Source organism: Tursiops truncatus, chromosome 12 (assembly GCF_011762595.2).
Source record: "Tursiops truncatus isolate mTurTru1 chromosome 12, mTurTru1.mat.Y, whole genome shotgun sequence".
Classification (NCBI taxonomy): Eukaryota; Metazoa; Chordata; class Mammalia; order Artiodactyla; family Delphinidae; genus Tursiops; species Tursiops truncatus.
Genome location: NC_047045.1, coordinates 52,242,309 through 52,259,733, shown reverse-complemented (window position 1 = coordinate 52,259,733; position 17,425 = coordinate 52,242,309). Strand labels below are relative to the sequence as shown.

At 35.0% G+C, this 17,425-nt stretch overlaps 1 protein-coding gene across 2 annotated transcripts in view; it reads right to left on the bottom strand.

Annotated features, from left to right (window-relative positions):
* Positions 1–11,769, bottom strand: part of NKAIN2 (sodium/potassium transporting ATPase interacting 2) — a 521,682-nt gene extending 509,913 nt beyond the window's left edge. For both annotated transcript variants that reach the window (XM_019951453.3, XM_073789558.1), the window contains exon 1: positions 11,727–11,769. The gene's annotated coding sequence lies outside the window, so the exon portion shown is untranslated. The remainder of the gene's footprint in view (positions 1–11,726) is intronic.
* Between the last annotated feature and the right edge of the window lie 5,656 nt (positions 11,770–17,425).

Below are 17,425 nucleotides of genomic sequence, written 5' to 3'. Positions count from 1 at the left end.
ATTTTTAATGGATTCCTACAGGTAGAAAATTAAATTTATCTTTCTCCTGTTAATCCATAATTTAATTATTAAACCATCCAAAGAACCTAGAAGGGAAAAGTTTTCCTTCTCTACAGAGACAAGAGAGATTTTTCTTGTGAGTCTGTTGAAAGCAATGCTTTCAACAAAATCTTTACAATGAATCAAGGTCATAAGTCTGTTTCTCATAAAATCACTTAATGTAGGTTAATTGACATATTGCTAAAATGCAATTCAGGAGTAAAAAATATCCTGTGAATGGCAGTGATTTTGAGGTTTTCCTGAAAAGCACTAGGCATGCAGATAATCTATAATACTGGCTAACTGGAGGCCCATGGACTTTAATGGACAGTCCGCTGGTGGTTAGAATGATACCAGGAAGGTGAGAAGTAGACAAGACTTGTACTTGACTAAACCACACACCTAGGCACACAGGTAGGCTAATGAATTTCAACAGCAGAATCATGGTTCTCCGCTACAGAAAATATCAGGTTTACACTTAACAGACAAAAGGACAATTTACGTCCTACAAAATCTACACCGTAAAAATTTGCTGCATTTTGTTGTAAACTAGACAACTGTTTTGGGTATATGTACTCAAACTGCTTCTTCAGTCATTAAAAAGAAAAACCAAAAAATAAACAAACAAAAAAACACCCGAGAATGCCAAGGCACTGGCTGGTAAACCTTGCAAAATAAACTGGTTATAAAATGTACACATAAGTAATTATATGACATTACTCTATGCATAAGGTAACTATATATAGGCTTGTGAAATATTTGGAGGTTTCTCCCCTAAATGCTGACTGTAATTTTAGAAAAATAGAACTGTCACTACATTTTTGGTACTAATTCTAAACATACCAGGTGTCTAATAAAGGCACTCAGTAAAGGCACTCTTAGTTTAGGATGATAAAATCATGTCATCTACATATTAGATAATATTTACTATTTTTATCTAAAAGTGGTATCAAGTTATTAGGGAACAGTTTACAAAGGGTCTGAGACATATCCCTATCTGGTCACACCCATGTAACTGATAAGACAATGAAAGTTTAGAACTGAATTCTTAAAATTTTCCCCCAAATTATTCATCTTGCTTTAATCATTGCCTTGTCAAATGACTCCACCATTTCCCAGTCTCTTCTTGAAAACATCTACAAACATATCTGTCATTTCATTTCTCCTTCCCCACCATGTTGCTAGCCATTTAGGACCACTACCTATATAAAACCCTTTAATTGTCTACAGAATGTCTTATATAAACAATTTAGCACGGTCAAGTATTTTCTTCACAACCTGGTCCCTATCTACATATTTAGCCTTACTTTTAATCAGTACAGCCTCTGCGTAGCAGCCATGTGTACCTGATATAAATCAATAAAAATACAATTATATATTTAAACACCTCCATGTTTTCACTTTTGTTACCTTTGCCTGAAATTCTCCCCTCTTCCTGTCTTTTCCATGATATACTACTCATACTTTAAGTCTTAGTTCATGTGTCATTTCGTCTATGAAGCATCTCCTGAACCTTTCCAGCCCCCAGGTTGACTTACCCAACCTGTTCTGGGGATCTTGTGATATCCTTTACATATTTCTCTCATAGTATTTATGAAAAGCATTGTGTTTACATGGTTACAAGTTTCTTTCCCCCTCTATTAAAATGTAAACATTTGGAGCCTTTGTTTACATGGTATGCCTTTTGCATAGCACAGTGCTTACCATATAATGGACAATCAATTAATGGCTTTTTAAAGGGTGAAGAGATTCTAACAGTCATTGGCTTTCCACACCTTTGCATAACAAAGCCGCCTGCTCAGCTCTCACTGAAAATAGGAAATGATTCCAAAGTAACATATGTTTAATGCACTTTAATAGTTATCATTCCACTTTTGATTCAAAACGGCAAACTGAGCATGCAGCCTGTACAGTATTGCTAAAATTATTAGCAATAAAGCATCAGCAGCAGAGCTATTTCTGCCAACTGCTGGAAGAGGAAGACCAGACATTTAAGTGCTGACTAATAAGCAGAGTGGAGCAACTGGCAGTCCAGGATGTGTATGGAGGGGCAGTAGACACAAAGGAAGCTAAACTACTAGGCAGAATTCTTTATAATCTGAGACTGGAGGAAGGAACATGTAAACAAAGGGGTGTGTAAAAGTGGGCTGGAAAACAGAGATAGTTCCTCCACCACCTTTAGAACCAGAAAACCATTTAATCCCCTAGAGAGAAAATGAGATTTTTTTAATAAGTAAATAAACAGTTATAATACATAATAACTATTAAATGAAATTATCTGGGGATAACAAAGTCAGATGTTCAAAAGCATAGAAAATCATCAAAATGATAGATACATACAAAGTCCAGAGTTGAAGGTATTTGTGCTTTCAAATCAAAAGGGCCTACAAAATTTTCAGTTAGGTCCACACTTAAACACCTCATTTGGAAATGGTAAGACAACACGCATGAAATGAATATTTCAAGAATTTTTAAAAAGTTATCTACGAATGAAGAACAGATCAATATCAGACTTCCCATGAATAACACTGCTTCCTAGAATACAATTGAACAATTACTTCAGTGCTTGAAGGAAAATTAATTCTCACCCATGAATTCGTCCTCTAGTAAACCTATTACTCAAGTGTAAAGATAGAATAAACTCAGAAAGCTTACCTCGTGAACATGATTTTTCAGGAATTTGGGTGAAGAGTATCATAAAGAAAATACGTAGGATCTAACAAAGTTTGAATCTAACTCAGGGGGGTGCACAGCAGGGAAGATGGATGTGTAATAGGCCTGGAGAGTCACCAATTTAGACAGGAGAGGATAGGGTACTGAGAGGGAAGTCTCCAGGGAAGAAGAGCCTAGCCTAAAAACAAAAACCCACATTTAAAATCATGGTCAAATCTAAAGAAAATGGTCTAAATTCAAAGAGGAAAGCAGTGGGTTTCCAAAATACAAATAGAATAAGAATTGGAAATATACTTAGGATACACTTCTTAAAAAAGCCTTTTTCTTACGTTCAAGAATAAAAGAAAGGCAAACTCTAGTGGATAGGGGGAGGGCGATTTGGGGGGTAGGGGCTGTCAAAACAAAGTGTGATCCAAAAATAAACTCGAGTGAAATGATTTTGCTTTTACAGACCCTCTGAGATGTCTATATATAGACCACAGAAGAACTATAAAGAGACTAGGAACAGCTGGAGAAGGGTGAGACTTTTATTTTAAGTCTAATTTTACATTTTGATTTTTAAAATTCTGCATAAATTGATTTTTTTTTATTTTAGGAAAGAAATAATACACACATATGTGTGTGTGTGTGTGTGTGTGTGTATATATATATATATATATATATATATATATATATCTCACGTCTCCTCTCAAAATTTTTTTCCAAAAATTATTAGATGACTTACAAATAGGAACTTAGATTGTTAAAATGTAATTACTTATATTTGTCACATTCTATAAATCTTTAGTCACAGTCTAACATCAGAATGTGAGCACAAAGTTATCTTCTTGTAGAAAAAATGGCCCACAATTCCCTAAGGGAACACATCCTTTTGAGAATAAATTGCATTCACCATGTTGCATTATTACATTTATTTTAGGACTACAGGCTAAATCCATAAAAACTTGTAATGATGTTTTTTTTTTTTTCCCCTTCCAGGCTTATGGGAAAAGAGTTAGTTTCACGATTACTCTAAGTCATTAGAAGCAATGTTAATTTACTACTATCTCAAGTCTTTTCATCTCTAATCTACATTGATTTTCTGTCCTGAACAGAAAGTGTGCATTTTTAATGCTTTAGCTGCAATACATTTTCTTTTGGGTAGTTTTTTTCCTGCAAAAAGTGAATAAAAGACTCAAAACAACTGCTTAAACATAGATTAATAATTTCCTAGACATGACTGAAAAGAGTACACAAATTTTTAGGGAGGTAACGTTACTAGAGTGAAAGAAGCATATGACCTGGAAATAGGGCCCAGAACCTACTCCTCATTTATTGCTGTTGGTTATAGTCTCCATGGGGACCTGAGCTCCTTGAACACTTAAAATTCAAATCATGGCTGATTATCAGTACATAGTAAATTCCAAAAATGTAGAGTCTTTTTTTTTTGTCACACAAATTGAGTTTGTGACTATTTGCTTTTACAGACCCTCTGAAGAGTCTATACATTTCCCGAATCGCCGTAACAGAATGTTTTTACAAAATAGATCTCAGCTTTCTTTTCTGGTGCTCCAGGCACCTTGTGGCCCTCAAGACTTGCCCAGGATGACATGGGGATCCTTTCCTTTTAGTATACTGGCTCAAGGAAAAGCAAAATCAAGGAAGTCAATGCAGGTGTTGATTTGTCTGAAGCTGTCTCATTACTGTCTCTGTATGCCGTGCCCTCCCTCCATGGAGAGAAGGATGTGTGTCAATTCACAAAGCAATACTCACTGACAAGCACATATTAATACTTTAAAAAAATAACTGTAGAAAAAAACAAACAAGAAACCAAAAAAGCGCGGCCCAAATTGAGGAACAAAAGTTTAGTGCTCAGCAACAATCTGAAATCATCCATCTAAAACCTTAATATGCAAACTAAAAGTAGTATTCAATTCTTCATTATTTTGGAAGAATGAGTAGGGGTCTAATGACAGTCTAATAGTTCATTATTTTTAAAACCCAATGAATGAAGATTCATGAACACTGGCTTTTCTTTCTAACCATCACAGCCCTCCTTCCTGAAATTAGCTTTAATCACGTTATTTTAATCTCTTGATTTTTCGGTAACAAAACAGGAAACCAATCCCAATTTTTCCCACTCATTTAATTTTGGATTAGCTATTGTAGTTTTTCATGGAAAAACTCTTCAATAGGTACAATAATATACATACATACATACATATTTTTGGTATATAATATGGGTGTTTTTTCGGTTACATAGAAACAAACTCTCCCATCAGTTATTGGAAGCTCTTTGCAAATAAATGTGGAAAGAGATACTTTTGTTCTTAATTAATATATATATAATATATTATACATAATTATATATATTGTATATAATTATATATAATATATAATATATAATTTAATATATATTAGATGTAAATTATGTTATATATGCATATGTACATATGCATACATATGAATTACCATTATTAAAATGCTGATTGCCATAATAAAATTTGTTTTAAATACCATTCTAATTCACTATTTCTGGAACTTAAGGATTCCCTATGATATTGTTCTTCTGCAAAAATATCCATCGCTAAAGGTTTTGTGTTCTTAATTCTTGAGAAATAAGGTCATTTCCTCACTAAATACAGAGCTAAAAACATAATCCTTGATATAGGGATGGCAGAGCACAATTTAAAATCTAAATGATCTTCAAACTGCAAATGCCATGATGGATTTTGGATTTGCCAACAACTTAACAAAACCTGTTTTCATTTGTCAGATAAATTGTGGCCCTCTGAGCTGTGCACCTAAAAGACAGTTCAGTACAATGGTTAAGAGAAGGGGTTTGGTTAACAGCATGGGTCCACATCCTGACTCCGCTATTTCCTAGTCATACCAGTTTGAACAAAAATTTTATAAAGTTAATGTGAGTTCTGTAGGATTTGTAGAGGAAGGTATCTAGTAGAATCTGTGCATAGTAATGGAAGTGGTAAGAAAAAAAGAAACATGATTCTTATAAATATTACTGTGATTTTGGTATGCCGTCCTCTTCTCTGTTTTTATGAAATCTGAGTAATGGATTTTTAGCTATTTTGAATCTATTTCTAGTTTTGGGATGAGTTTCATCGACCAAGCCAGTGGTTCCAAGCTCTATAAATTATTCTTTTTTCTTTCAAAAATAACTTGGTTAAATAGAGAGAAACAAAGCAAGGGAGGGAGGGAAGGAAGGAAGGAGAAGGAAAAAAAGGAAAGAAGGAAGGAAGAAAGGAAGGAAAGAAGGAAGGGAGGGAGGAAGGAATGGAGGGAGGTGAAAAAAAATTGAGAGTTATGGCAACATGTCTTGTGGCAATATCTCCAAACAAATTGCTATGCCTTCACCAGGTAGGAACCTACACACTCCTCAGATTATTTTAGACAGTTTAAAGCAGTGGAACTCGTTAACATTTTTGGTCATTAACTAATAACCACTGGATATCTTAAATCACGTTCTGCTTGCCAGTGTCTTTAGCCCAAATGAAGATGCATTTGGCAATTCCATTTATGACATAAGCTAATTCTTTCATGGGAGCCATTTGTATGTATTTATGTATGAATTATTCCACCAGAATTAATCTGGCCTTTTCTTTGGGACTCTCCATGCTATAGAGAATTATACAGTACAGACGATTTCTATGGATTCTTGCTTCAGATTTCCTTTGCTTGGAATTGAAAGCAGCTATTTAATTTTACTTCAACATATTATATTCTTTGAAATGACAGAGGCCCACAAAGGGTATTAACGAGTTCTTGTCCTAATTAACTGTTTTAAATTTAAAATATTTTCTTCTTTGCTCTTATGAAATAGAAGACTAGTAGAGGAAAAAAAACTCATTACCAGTGCTATTTAAATTTTATTGGTTGCTACTGTGCTCAGTGTTTCAGAGGATGTCCACATGCTTTCTTTTGAGGGGGGGTAGTTTTCAATTAAACAATAAAATGTCCCATCAATAAACTGAAACTCTTTACAAATAGCAAATGTGGAAAGGGATACTTTTTCCTTAGATTCTATTTCAGGGCATCTGCCTTTTTCTTTTAGCAAAATTAGCCCTAAGGATAATGAAGACATCATCACACTTTTCAAAATGAAATTTAAAGCAATAGAGGATATCACGAAGGGAAAGGGAGTTAATTTTAATAAGAGAAAAGTAATAAAAATCAAAATGAAATTGATATTTAAAGGGTAAATACCTTTACTATGTGATCCAAATATAAAAATTGTTATGATAAACACCTCTATGGAAAAAAAATGAACAAACACAAAATGACAGTCCCTCGAAAAGGAAATAGAAATGGTTAATGAATATATGAAAAAGCCCAACTCAGTAAAATAAGAAATGCAATAAAAAATGACACTTTTTCTCCTAGTAGATTAAAAAATATGAGAACAGATAATATTCAGGGTTAGCAAGAGTGCAGAGAAATACACTCTGCTGTACACTGGTGGGAGGATAATTCAATAAAATGATTTTGGATCAGTAATTATCAATTATATAACAAAAAACTTAAAATTGTTCATATTATTTAGTTATATCTAGGTATTTCTCCTAAGGACTGAAATCAGAAATGAAGATGAGGGTATTTTTTTATGGAGATGATTATAGGGAAATATGTATCATAAAAACATGAAAATAGTATAATGTATAATAATATATAATATACCATAAGATACAGCATATATTATGTTTCATAGTATAATATACAATAATAGTGTAAAAGGTTAAATGAACAATGAAATAGCCATATGAATTCCAAAATTGATGTCACATTACATAAAAAAAATACACGAGATGTAGCATAATCTGATACATTTCAGTTGCACATACGTGAAGGAAATGTGCAAAAATATCAATAATAAGTTTCACTTGTGAAATTATGAAAGTGCTTATCTCTATTTTTATACTAAATTGTTTTCTATTTCAATATAAAATGACAAATATAGAAATCATAAAGGCTTACATTTTTAGGGGAGAGGAAAAGAAATTTCATTGTTAATATTTAAGTCTCCAGAGAGCCTATGGAAATTTCTTAACTGCAGCAGTACAGTGTTGTTAGTTGCAGCTTGTCTGATAACTGTAGGAAGTTATAAGATCTTCCAGTTACCAGGAAGATTCCTGCTAAACTCAGATCCTTCATTGACCAGAATTTCTGTCATCTATGATTCCATTCAAGTTTCTTTTAATTAAAATTCCTTTTATCAGACTTCCCTGGTGATGCAGTGGTTAAGAATCCTCCTGCCAATGCAGGGGACATGGGTTCGAGCCCTGGTCCAGGAAGATCCCACATGCCACGGAGCAACGAAACCCATGCGCTGCAACTACTGAGCCTGCACTCTAGAGACTGCGTGCCACAACTACTGAGCCCACACGCCACAACTGCGGAAGCCCAGGTGCCTAGAGCCCATGCTCCACAACCACAACAAGAGAAGCCACCACAGTGAGAAGCCTGTGCACTGCAACGAAGAGGAGCCCCCACTCGCCGCAAGTAGAGAAAGCTCGCGTGCAGCAACGAAGACCCAATGCAGCCAAAAAATAAAAATTTCTTTTATCATCTTTAGGCAAACAAAATTTTTGACTCCATTTTTATGGCAAATGCTCTATTTTCCTGAATCAACTTTTGACCTTCAACATGACATCATGCCACTAGATTCCATGAATTTGGTATACAGAAATGGTTTGTTATACAGAAATTACAGAGAAATAGATAACTAGAACAGAAATTGAGTGGTACTGTAACACAAACCTAAAACACACAGCATTAATTTTGAGACAAGGTGGCAGCTGGAGACCAGAAGGGCAGTGAGAAGAATCAGTGAAAACAGGAAAAACAGTAAAGAAATTGTTTTTGAGGACTGGAGAAAAGAGGACTCACAATAATTATTATTGGAACAATAAGCTTAACTATTGCCTGAAATAATTTTGAAGATAGAAAATATACCTATAAACTTGTGGATCTGGCTAAAGGGATATCCAAGCAAACAGTTGACAGTGTTATTTGTAATCTTTTAGCCATACATAACATGGTATTATAAGAGAGATGAGCTAAAGAAAGAACAATTCAGTTTTCAAGTAGAATTTAGAAGCTATATTGCTAACTCAAGACTTTCTGGGTTGGAAAATAAAAGTTTCACATTTACAGCATCTCCAGCTGGCAAAAGATTTTCCAAGTTAAGACACTGTTTCAAGAAAAAGAACAGATTAAGGATTCTGTCTGCAAGACAAGATCAAATCAAAGATGTAGCGCTAAGACACAGTGTTAAGACCTCAGAAAGATTTCAGAGATCCTCTCAATTATATAAAAGTTCTACATCTTAAGTGTGTCCCACAGTATCCTAACTCTTATGTAACACTAGAGAGAGTGTCCTGTCTTGAAAACACAGGACACTGTCTCTAGTGGGTATGTATTTTATTGAAGAGGATTGATAGGGACAGAATAAAGGGACAAAGTAGGTGATTAAACAGTTAATCCCACTAGGGGATTGTAAGTAGAGAAAAGTAGAGAAAAAAAGTATGGGAGACCCCCATAAGTTAATGATCATTCAAGAAAGCAGGTTTGCTTAACCACAAAACCATGGAGGCTTGTTTAGCAACAAAACCATGCAACAGAAGCATGAGACATGCCCCCAAACAATAAACAATGATGGCATGAGACCCACATCCTGCTCAAGGAGCTTAGTAGATTAATGATTCCTAGGACACACTCCTCTGCACACACTAAAAACAAAAATATAAAGAAAAGGTCACATTATACTAAAACGTGAGATGATTTACCATTTTTAGCATATGTTGCCACCTTTTTTGCTCATTTCCATTGCACCATCGACAGTCCTGGCTTGACCAGGTAGGGACAAGAAAACTCCCCCACACAACATGGAGGAGGTGCTGATGATAGAAGCTTGCCATCTACTCAAGAATGAGGAAGAAGGTGGTCTTCTCTCCCTACCCACTTTTCCTTTGATTATAAAACTGTAGCCCAGTAAGTTCATGGCATGGCACCCTCTCGCCCGCTTGCTTGTAAGCTTCACAAGTCTCCCATTCTAATAAATCACTTCTTATCTATCAATTTGCCTCTCGCTGAATTCTTTCTGCACTGAGGCATAAAGAACCAGAGCTCCACAGAGCCGCCCCCCTGCCCCGCATAGAATGCCACCTAGTGGTTTCGGGATGGAATTATAATTTGGTACACAGAAATATCACACAAAAAAATTTAAGAGTTGTAGCAGCTTAAAATAAAAGTGGCGGAAAGAGTTCAACCAATAGCTTACAACACCATGCTCTATTTTAAATTGCCTATCAGGCTATTTCTAGTATATACAGTTCAGTATTATTTTCAAATGATAATAAGCATAAAATTATTATAGCTAACATTTACTGAGCACTTTTTAAATACCAAGCATTGTGCCGAGATCATTTATAGAATATCCCACTTACTCCTCAAAAAAAAAAAAAAACAAAAAACCAAAAACAAACACAAAAAACCTTTTAAACTGTTCAAACATTTTGATCCACGTCTAGATTTTCATTCCAGGAACTTTATCACAAAAAAGAGATGACATATTTATATGGTGATACTCAGAGCAACACTATTTATTAGAATAAAATCATGGAGAAGCCTCAAAGTCTAATGAAAGAGGAAAGTTAAATTGAGAATCTTTCACATGATGGCTTATAATATATCAATTGAAGCATATGAGTCACTATAACTATTGCTTTCATTTTTAATGTAAAAAATCTAAGGATTGGTCAGGTTATGCTGTCCAAAGTCACACAGAAATTGGTAGATGAAAGATTTCAACCCTGGAATTATGACTTCAGAAAACCCACTCCCAAGCACTGTACCACCTTCCTTATATTGGATCAAATTACAATTTATAAAAGAAGGTAAACACTACTATCATATCTTATCATTGAGAAACTTCACTCTGCAACAGAACACATCCTACTTGTAACCTTGTGAAAAGTATTACAAGATTTACAGGGAAACACACCCTTAGAGGTGACATACACTCATTTCTGGGTATGTTCCCAGAGGAGAAGACTATGGGCTTCTGACTCAGCCTTAGCCAGACAGTGGATATCTTGATCCCAGCTGCCACCACATTGCCTGTTTCAGTGCCAATGAGCTTTATCTGGGTCCCAGATGACAGAGAGTGAACAGGTCATAGGAGGGCATCTTTTATGTTAAGGAGGCTTTCGTGAAACCCGAGAAGGCCTGCTGGTTTGTGTTGAATAAGGCAGATATTTAGCTACACTGTCTTATATAAATGCCTTTACCAAACTTTTGCTTTATAATTTAAAATAAATGCCTATAGATTTTTGCTTTGTCAAAAACAGAAGAAATAGAAAAAAATGATGACACTAAAAAAATCTACATTAATGAAGAGCTATAGCTGAGATCTGAGGCACATACAAGAGTAAAAGATCTTGTTATGGTTCCCATAGCAACTGCAACACAGTTGCATTTCACTTTTATGTTAAGTACGTTTAACTTGAGTGGGAATGCAAAATACTTCCTCTGAGCCAAAAAGAGAATTATGGAGAACACAGAGACCATGTTCCAGACTATTCTGGCTTTCAAGTATGTCAAATATTAACCCTAATATGTATTAACATTTTCCCATCAATACTATATGTTCATTTGTATTGATTTTAAACTACCTTTATTCAATTTATAAAATATAATTATCTAAAATGGGAAGAAGTCCCATTAAAATCTGTTAAATCAGAAACCATGACTTTACAATTCATACATATAGGGGCACTGTCCTGCTTGTAATTATAAGAGAATATTGGCTGAAAGTACAATCTATGAAAATACAATCTGATTCCATTCACTGCCAAGTGTTTTAAGCTTGACATTTTTAATTACTGTAGATATAATCTGAAACTATATAAACAAACACATGGTGCTTTAAGCAAAGGATATACATAAAAATTTTCAAGACATTTGTAGTTTGCATATTTTTCTCTATTTCAATAATGAAGAGCAGGGAGGGTACTTACTCCTGTTATGTAACGAGGTCTATATTGAATAGTTCCAAATAAACCAAGAATGACGATAATAATATGTACAAAATTTGCCAGGATAGGTGCCCACTGATATCCAAGGAAGTCAAATATTTGCCTCTCCAGCACACAAACCTAGAAGAGCAAAACAGGATATATAGATAAGCACAGTGAAGAGAGAAAATAAAGGATCACACCGACATTATAATTAGCAATTGTAACTGTGTTACCATATCTGGCATTTGTCTTTAACAGTGAGAAAGACATTTTTAGGTATATTTCAAAGGAAGACTATGGAAGCCGTGGATCCAGAGACAGGTACAATCCTTTCAGGGATGATTTTATGGAGGCATCAAGTAGTATTCGCAGGATGTCATCTGTGCAGTCACAGGATAAATTATATTGTCATATGCATTGTCAAACACTTGAAGTCATCAACCAGCAAGTTCGGGAAATGACGTCCACACCAAGGGCTTGTTGTTAGGATCTGCTCAAATGTCACTGTATAAGTTGGGAATAGAGCAAAGGGGGTTGATGGAGAGGAAAAAGAATTCTTCGGCAAGTCAAGAGACCAGATTCTGGATGTCGACCTGCCACTAGGCAGCTGTAGTGCCCCAGGTAAGTCATTTCCTTCCTCTGGGAGTCTGATTTGATTACTCATTTGTAAAATGTAAGACTTTGACTAATGTCTAGGGTCCTTCTAACTTTAATAGTACTAGATTATAAATCAAATGTGACTTTAAAAAAAATCATATCCAGCTACCTATAGTAACCAGGAAAAAGAAGGGCCCTGAAAGAAACTTAAAACAATTTTTTATTTTAAAAAATAAAAATAAAGCATCACTGTTATAAAAACAAGAAACTTAAGGCATTTGAAATTCTTCCATTTTCATCTGTGTTTACAAGTTTACAATTAAGTCATAGGTAAACAGTGGGGGAAGAAAAGCAAAACCAATCAAACAACCAACTCACCGACCAACCAAACAACACCCTGAGATTGGTCAGTAGTCCAGAAGTGCCACTTTATATTGACAAGTGAAACCTGAATAGCTGACAAGCCTCTCATCAGATCTAACAAAGCAAAAGGGAATGGTGTGAATTAAACGCAGCTTTATTTTTCCTGCCTGCCCTCAGGTGGAATGATAACAAACTGTCTGTTCCTAGTAAAACATTGTAAAAGGACCTGATGTTAAGCACGGAGATTCAACAATTGTTTTTCAATTAACTTTTAAAGGAAAATGATTTTAAAACCCCTAAGTCACTAACTATGCTTTATCACTCTGCTTTAATGATATTTCTTTTCAGAAGGACACACTAACTCTTCAAACAGACGGTTTGCTTTTAAATTAAATACCTGTAGCCTAGGTTTGAAGACTTCTTGAATGACCATTATTCCCACTGCAGTTCTTTAACTGACAGCACATTTTCTCATCAGGCATTGAAGGAGAACATAAACTCATGACAACTGTTTGCATGACACCTCTATTTCCTAAGACACACCAGGTACCATGTTACGTTGTAACGGTAAGAGTCCAGCCTAAACAAATCTTAAGTTTCACTTAGTCCTGGCAGTGAATAAAAAAAAAAAAAAAAGAGAGGATCTAGGTCCAGGTCTGTTCTATGCTACACATTCTAAATCCAAAATACCCACCAGAGTCCCAACAGGGGAATTCAATATTCTGATTGATTAACAAACAGACTGTCATGGAATATGCACATAACCCAAGCCTCATAAACTTTGAACTGTCTCCTGATGAAACATTCCTTCAATTGTTATCATGCAGTCAACACTCCTTATAAAGGAGGCCCATTTGTGATGTTAAGCAATATTACGTATGCCTTGTTGGAATTCATCAACATTACCAAAAGATAAGTGGTTGTTCTCAGCATTGCTAATTGTCTATATAAAAGCTCCCTCTAACACAGAACTCTGTTATCTTTATCCTATGAATAAACAGTAAGTACAAATGTAAAACAGCAGCAAGAAGAATTTAAACTCTATAAATTTTGAGCATCATAACTGTGGGGACACAGCAGGGAAAAGGTATAGAGGATAAGTGCATCAGTCAAACAGTGGGAAATCCCTCAATAAATGCTCCAATTATGGAAGAAAAGAGCAAGTACCATCGTTAATTATAACAAATATATAGAGAATAATATACTCACTAAGTCTGCAAGGCTAAAATGAAGTTGCATCAACATTTATCAGTCTTCTTTTATGACAGAACTAATGGTTTCATCAAACATTACTTATGAGGTTATGCAGACTGAACAAGCTAATGTGCAGTTCTTCACTTATAGTATTTCTGCTTTTTCCTCCTCTTTTTGATGGGCTCCTTAGTCATCCTAAGTAGCTTTATCACAGGTTTTACTGTTTAGAGCTAGGGCTGAAGAATGGAAGATTTCAGTAAGTATAAAGGGAATTAACAATTTACAGAGTAGGTACAGTCTTTCCTAAGAACTCCTTCCAACAGGATGTATATTAACTATGAAATCACTAGGAGGTTGTGGAGTTAGAGGAAAGAGAATATTTTCTTTTTTAAGTTAATTGAATTTTTAAAAATTAAAGTATAGTTGATTTACAATGTTGTGATAGTTTCAGGTATACAGCACGGTGATTCAGTTATACACACACACACACACACGCACACACACACACACATACATATATATTCTTTTTCAGATTCTTTTCCCTTATAGGTTATTACAAAATAATGAGAATAATTCCCTGGCTATACCGTAGGTCCTTGTTGACTCTCTATTTTATATATAGTAGTGTGTCTATGTTAATCCCAACCTCCTAATTTATTCCCTCCCCTTTGATAACCATAAGTTTTTTTCTATGTCTGTGAGTCTCTTTCTGTTTTGTAAATAAGTTCATCTGTATCCTTTTTTTTTTTAGATTCCACATGTAAGTGATATCATATAATATTTGTCTTTCTCTGTCTGGCTTACTTCACTTAGTATGATAATCTCTATGTCCATCCATGTTGCTGGACAGTATTTCATTCAATTGGTATTCATTTCAAATGGCAGTATTTCATTCTTTTTTATGGCTGAGTACTATTTGTTAAAACACTTACTACATGCCAGACTTTCATACTATTCCTTGGTCATCGAATCTGCACAAAACCCAGAGAAGTAAATATTATTGTCTTATTTTTCAGACTAAGAAATCTAAGATGTAGTATGGCTATGTGATTTTCTTGCAGTCTCAGAAGTGGTAAGTGGTCCAACAGGAATGTAGGCGTATGTGCATGCCCTGTGCTGTGTCCTTGCTTTAGAACTCTTGCCACATCTAGTCCAAAAAAAGAAAGCTTTCACAGATTTTGCTGGAGGCATAGGCCGGGTACAGGATATATGCTACATTTTTACCTTATTTATTGTAGAATAGTATAGAGAATCTCTTTGATCATACTTGTCACCTCATAACATTATATCATCACTGGTCAAGGCAGAGTTCCTTTTCGTTTTGTTTATTTTCTTATTTGACTCCAACAACCCATGCTCTCAATGTTATTCCCCTATCATCCACTGGACTCTAATATACTTATTTTATGCCCTTTGAAACACCTGACATACAAATAGATGCATATAGCCTTGAAAAACATTACTGCTGTTGTTTGTGTGTGTGGCATTTTCACATAAAAGGTCTTAGGGAATAAATCTCTTTCATGCTTGTCTATTTTGCTAATTTTACATAAATTTTTTAAATGTTTTTTATTTATTTATTTTCTTATTAGTCATTCATTTTATACATATCAGTGTATACATGTCAATCTCAATTGCCTAATTCATCACACCACCACCACCACCCCCACCTGCTTTCCCCCCTTGGTGTCCACACGTTTTTCCTCTACTTCTGTGTCTCAATTTCTGCTCTGCAAACCGGTTAATCTGTACCATTATCTAGGTTCCACATATATGCGTTAATATGCAATATTTGTTTTTCTCTTTCTGACTTACTTCACTCTGTATGACAGTCTCTACAAGCATCCACGTCTCTACAAATGACCCAATTTCGTTACTTTTTATGGCTGAGTAATATTCCCTTGTACATATGTACCACATCTTCTTTATCCATTCGTCTGTCGATGGGCATTTAGGTTGCTTCCATGACCTGGCTATTGTAAATAGTGCTGCAATGAACATTGGGGTGAATGTGTCTTTTTGAATAATGGTTTTCTCTGGGTACATGCCCAGTAGTGGGATTGCTGGGTCATATGGTAATTCTATTTTTAGTTCCTTAAGGAACTTCCATACTGTTCTCCATAGTGGCTGTATCAATTTACACTCCCAACAACACCCTCTCCAGCATTTATTGCTTGTACATTTTCCGATGATGCCCATTCTAACTGGTGTGACGTGATACCTCACTGTAGTTTTGATTTGCATTTCTCTAATAATTAGTGATGTTGAGCAGCTTTTCATGTGCTACTTGGCCATCTGTATGTCCTCTTTGGAGAGATGTCTATTTAGGTCTTCTGCCCAATTTTGGATTGGGCTGTTTGTTTTTTTAATATTGAGCTGCATGAGCTGTTTATATATTATGGAGATTAATCCTTTGTCCAATGATTCATTTGCAAATATTTTCTCCCATTCTGAGGGTTGTCTTTTGGTCTTGTTTATGGTTTCCTTTGCTGTGCAAAAGCTTTGAAGTTACATTAGGTGCCATTTGTTTATTTTTGTTTTTATTTCCATTACTCTTGGAGGTGGATCAAAAAATATCTTGCTGTGATTTATGTCAAAGAGTGTTCTTCCTAAGTTTTCCTCTAAGAGTTTGATAGTGCTCAGTCTTACATTTAGGTCTCTAATCCATTTTGAGTTTATTTTTGTGTATGGTGTTAGGGAGTGTTCTAATTTCATTCTTTTACATGTAGCTGTCCAGTTTTCCCAGCACCACTTATTGAAGAGACTGTCTTTTCTCCATTGTATATCCTTGCCTCCTTTGTCATAGATTAGTTGACCAGAGGTGTGTGGGTTTATCTCTGGGCTTTCTATCTTGTTCTGTTGATCGATAGTTCTGTTTTTGTGCCAGTACCATATTGTCTAGATTACTTTGTAGCTTTGTAGCTTTGTAGTATAGTCTGAAGTCTGGGAGTCTGATTCCTCCAGCTCTGTTTTTTTCCCTCAAGACTGCTTTGGCTATTCGGGGTCTTTTGTGTCTCCATACAAATTTTAACATTTTTTGTTCTAGCTCTGTAAAAAATGCCATTGGTAATTTGATAGGGATTGCAATGAATCTGTAGATTGCTTTGGGTAGTATAGTCATTTTCACAATATTGATTCTTCCAATCCAAGAACATGGTATATCTCTCCACCTGTTGGTATCATCTTTAATTACTTTCATCAGTGTCTTACAGTTTTCTGCATACAGGTCTTTTGTCTACCTAGGTAGGTTTATTCCTAGGTATTTTATTCTTTTCATTGCAGTGGTAACTGGGAGTGTTTCCTTAATTTCTCTTGCATATTTTTCATCATTAGTGTATAGGAATGCAAGAGATTTCTGTGCATTAATTTTGTATCCTGCAACTTTACCAAATTCATTAATTAGCTCTAGTAGTTTTCTGGTGGCATCTTTAGGATTCTCTATGTATAGTATCATGTCATCTGCAAACAGTGATAGTTTTACTTCTTTTCCAATTTGTATTCCTTTTTCTTCTCTGATTGCTGTGGCTAGGACTTCCAAAACTATG